The sequence below is a fragment of the Chelonia mydas genome, chromosome 23 (assembly GCF_015237465.2).
Source record: "Chelonia mydas isolate rCheMyd1 chromosome 23, rCheMyd1.pri.v2, whole genome shotgun sequence".
In the NCBI taxonomy this organism is placed as follows: domain Eukaryota; kingdom Metazoa; phylum Chordata; order Testudines; family Cheloniidae; genus Chelonia; species Chelonia mydas.
This window is the reverse complement of record NC_051263.2, coordinates 5,328,815-5,333,867: the sequence shown is the minus strand read 5'-3', so window position 1 is coordinate 5,333,867 and position 5,053 is coordinate 5,328,815.

Here is a 5,053-nt window from a genome sequence, read left to right as displayed (position 1 = left end):
GGCCGAGTTTCCCCTTCCAGGGTCCTTCACGTTCTCCGTCGCTCCCACAGTAACCCCGGCAGTCTTCCCGTTCGCTGCCCTGCCAGTGCCACTTCCTCAGGGGCGGGTAGGGGAACCCAGACCCCTCGCCCCCGGAGTTCTGGGCTGTAGTCTGCCCGCCCACCCTGCTTCTTCCCCCCACTCCTCATCCCCCCGCTTTCTCTGGGGGTGCCCCCTCCAACTTCCAGGGAGTGGCTGCCCTGTCCCAGCCCTGCAGCCCCTGTCTGTTGCCAGGTTCCTGGCTTTATAGGCACTGGCTCTTCCTGCCCAGCTGGACCTGCTTGCAATCCATTCCCTACTCCCTGGCTTCTCCTCCAGGTGCAGCCTGTGGGCTCCCTGGCCACCTTCCCGTCCTGGGTGGGGTTGACACAACTCCGCCCCCCCCCCCCCCCACCTCAAGACTGCAATCCTTGAGTGGGCAGGTACCTTCTCCCCCGGAGCCGTAGGTGCCGACTTCCAGATTTCCCCAGGGGTGGGGTGGGGGGTGCTCAACCCCTGCTCCATCCTAGGCCTTGCCCCCACTCCACCTCTTCCCAGCCCTCCCCCTGCCTCTATCCCCAAGAGCACCCCATATTCAACTGGTGCATCCCCATAGTGGGAGGTCACGTGTGGGTCCCCCTGTGCCCGGCCCCTGGGGGCCACCGCACTCTCCCCGCCCCATGTTACCTGTGTGTGTGTGTTGGGGGGGGATGGGGACGGACGCTTTGTCCTTCCGCTGCGCCTGCCTGGGCGAGCCTGGCTGGGGAGGAGGTGGCTTCTGCTCCCCGCCTGGCTGGGCCACCGGGGACCCCAGCACCTGAGCCCGGGCAGGAAGCGAGAGTCACCTCCCCCGCCAGGCTCTCTCAGGCAGGGGAGGAGGGGCCTGCCGGTGGGTGCTCAGCTCTCATTAATTTTTTTCCATGCCCTGGAGCACCCACGAAGTTGGCGCCTATGCCCGGAGCTGGGCCCACGAAGTCGTCCCGTTCATGCTCCAGGTTCTCCCCCGTGAGAACTCACTTGCCCTTCTCTCCACGGCATCTCTAAATCTCTCCCTCCTCGAGATGAGCTGATTCCGAGAGCTAGGGGTTATTCCGAATATCTAAAAATCAGGCCCCTTTAAGGGGGTCTTGGGTTGGGCCCCCGAAATCAGGAGCCCTTTTAGAAAATTATGACCCTAAATGCATCAGTGCCAGAGGCACCCTCAGCACATGAAAGTGAAAGGACATTCGTAACTGACAGAGGCCAATTCCTGAGAACCGAAGAGGTCTTCACATGTGGCCCCTGCACATGGGCTATTGCATCTGAGTGCCTTGAGGAGCAGCCCAGCTGTAGCCCCAGCTGCATGTGGGAGCTGGGAATTTGGTTCCCAGGAATGAGGCTTAGTGGTGGATTAGGAGCAGGGCTTCCCCCAGGCTCGTAGCGGACCTGGCAAAGCGCGTGCAGCATGTTCCCTGACTGCTGCTGGCTGGCGAGGATGTGACACGCTTGAAAACAGAGGGGCAAGACGGTTAGCGCGGCTTTACACCTGGGGAAATGACTCGGCCATGGCCACAAAGCAACCCAGGAGTCCTGATTCCCAGCCTTCTCCCGCACTCTAAACCACTCGACCCCACTCCCCTTCTGGCCCAAAACTGGGAACAGGAAAAGCAATTCTTTGCTTTAACCGCTAGACACCACAGCATTGCTGCTCTGATCCTCGGTTATTTAATAAAATACACACGTACAACAAACTAGTAGGAACCCACTGAAGGCATCAGAGTGATTTCCTTGAAGTCACAAGAGATGCACAAGCTGCGCCAGATGAGAACCAGACCTCCTGGCTCGGTTCGTCTGCTCCCAGGCGAGGACAGGCCAGCCAACACCAGACCTTTCACTGACGCTGGAGTGACTCAGCTCTGCTGTCGGAGGTGCTGGGAGTAAATCCAGAGGCAGCGTCTGGCTGCAGGAGACAGAGAGCCGGGTGTCTTGGGGTGGCGTTGCTGGCACAGACCCTGGCCTTAACGGGACGCAGCTGGGCTAAAAAAGACTCCCATGTTAAAGCCAAAGCCCTATGGCCAGCAGCTGAGGAGAGGAACTTGCCTGCTCCTGACCTGAGTGGGTCCCTTTCACACGTGCCCAGGGGTGAGCTGGAGCCGGTTCACGTGAAATTGTTCAATTTGGAAGCCAGTTTAGAACCGGTTGTCAAAGGGTTGGGCAAACTCCGGCCCGCAGGCCACATCTGGCCCGCAGGACCGTCCTGTCCGGCCCGCCTGAGCTCCCGGCTGGGGAGGCTCCCCTTGAGAATCCCTTTTCACTCACCCGGCGGCGCTCCGGGTCTTCGGCGGCGGGTCCCTCAGTGCCGCCGAAGACCCGGAGCGAGTGAAGGACGTGCTGCCGAAGTGCCGCCGAAGACCCGGAGCGACTGACGGCACCGGTTCTTCAGATTTTGGCAGCTCATCACTGCACGTGCCCTCTTTACTCCTGGCCTTACCAGCCCCCCTCTCCCGCCGGGGGCCAACCGCGGGGGTGTTAGCATCAGCAGTGGGCCCCCCGCGTGATCACCTGCCCCACACTCACTGACCCCATCTGTGGAGCAGCTGCGCCAGGTGGAAGGAGCGACGAGAGGCAGTGCCGTCCCATGAGGCCTGGAAGCCCCAAGGCTGGTGCTCAGGAGCCGTAGGTTCAAGGCTGACCTCTACCACGAATGCCTTGTGCGGCCCCGGCACGTCCCTCCCCTTCTCCGGGCGTCAGTTCACCCAGCGGTGAAATGGGGATAGTATTTCTGTCTTGCCTGCTTACTTGGACTGGAAGCTCTTTGGGGCCGGGACTGTCTCAGCGGGAGCCCCGTGCCCAGTACAGCTGGGGCCCCCGGCCTCGGGCGGGAGCCCCGTGCCCAGCACGGTGCCCTGGCCTCAGGGTGCGCTCCCTGCAACTGGCTCCTCCTGCTGGCCACCCTGGGGATTAGCCCTGGCCAGCCATTGCGCCCTCCACCCCTCCGGCAGGATCTCTCCCACTCTGTGGACCCCTCTCACCCCAGCCTCCTCTTCATGGCTCGGCCCTCCGGCCAGCTCACCCGACGTACTCCCCCTTTCCGGGCCTCCTAGGCAGTCTGCTGTCCTCTGCCTGGCTTGTGCCACGTCCCCGGGGCTGGTAGGGGCACCCAGGGCCGCCCTCTCCTCCGGGTTCCAGCTCAGGGTCTGCACTGCTATTCCCCCCGAGCCTTCCCCTACTTTCCTGGCTTCCCCCCTCCCTGGGTTTGCCAACCTCCCCACTCCCTCCTCCCAGGGAGTGACTGCAGCCTACTTCCCTGCAGCCGCGGTTCTGTTGCCAGCTACCTGGCTTTATACAGGCCCCCCTTGTTCCTGCCCAGCTGAGCCTGCTTCCAATTCGGTCCCTGCTCCCTGGCGTCTCCTCCGGGGCAGCCCCTGGAGCTAATCGGTTGGCCTGGCCATCTTAACCCCTTCCAACCCTGTGTGGGGTGGACACCCCATCACAGGGCCTTGATCTGGGTCAGGGTCCCCTGGCACAATGGGGGCCCTGACCCGGAATAGGGTGGGGGGGGGGCAATGACCCTCCCACTTTTTGAAAGTGGATGGGCCTGTCCTGTCCACTTTTCACCATGGGCCCTGCCCCCACTCCTCCTCTTCCCCCTGCCCATGGCCCAGCTGGCAGCAGGAGCCTGGCCGGGGAGCCCGGGCAGCTGTGGGGAGCCGCAGACCTTCCACTTGCCCAGGTTGCGGGGCTGAGAGCAACCCCAGGCTCGTGTTCCTGCCCTGCAGGCCCCCTCGGGAAAATGGAGGGTCTGCAGCTGCTTGGGTGGCTCTTACCATGGCCAGGCTGCGGCTCCAAGGTAAGAACTGCGTGGGCAGCTGTGGGGAGCCGCAAACCCTCCGCCTGCCCAAGGCATGGGGCCCGTAGGGCAGGGACAAGGGCCGGGGGCTGCTCTCGGACCCCTCCACCCTGGGCAGGTGGAGGGTCTGCTGCTCCTGGCCTGCTCCAGCTTCCAGCTTGGCAGGGCTTTGGGTGGAAGAGGAGGGGGCAGGAGCGGGCCATGGAGGGGGCAGGGCCCCTGGCCCCCCACTTTTGGGAAGGCTGCACCTCCCCTGGCCCTGCTCATGGTTGAGGTCTGTGCAGCGCCCGGAACAATAATATGGATTTCCTTCTCAGGTTAAGTGGTGCATAAATCCACTGCGCTGGAGAGGAAGATCCACTCCTCCCTTGGGGGGATGATGAAAACCGGCTGCTTGACATCCCGTTCGTTCGCCACTTTCCCGAGCCGGCCAGATGTTTGCCATTCCAGCTGCAGCACGGAGGAAAGTGAATTCCCATAAAGGAGGGAGGGAGGGAAAAAAAACAACTAACCTGTTCTGAGTGGGAAAAAAGGAAAACAAAGCGAGAAAGAAACAAAACCCTGGGAACATTCCTGCTTTTGACGCTGCCCTAAATTTAACCCACCAGCCGTCCTTGCAATGGCAGGATATGCTTCCCCTTCAGCCTGTCATCAGCCCCTTTGCACCCAGCCCTCACATGAGAGTATCTGCTGCTTTTTTGATTTGAAGAGGATTGTCTCGAGCGCCCCACTGCCCATGTAAGAGATTGAAGTCCAGGACCTCCATGGGAGCATTCACTGAAATGCTCCCAGGTCCTCGCGCAGGGCCGGTTAGACAGGCAGAACTGCAGGGTCTCAATGCCTGGAGGAGACAGTGGTGTTGGGAGGAGGGGTTTAGATTCATTAGGAACTGGGGGAACCTTTTGGGAAAGGGGGAGCCTATGCAGAAAAGATGGGCTCCACCTCAACCAAAATGGAACCAGGTTGCTGGCACGTACAATTAAAAAGTTTGCAGAAACAGTTTTAAAACTAAGGGCTTGGAGAAAGCCGACGGTGCAGAGAAGCACGTGGTTCAGACAGCTACATCCCCTAGGGGAGGATCTATTAATGGAGATTCTCTATGTCCTAGTAAGGAGGAGAGGCTGGAAGACGATAAAATACGGGTAGGATCTGATGAGAAACAGTCAAATGAAAAAGAGGCCCATTTAATTACATCGTGTAATGGGA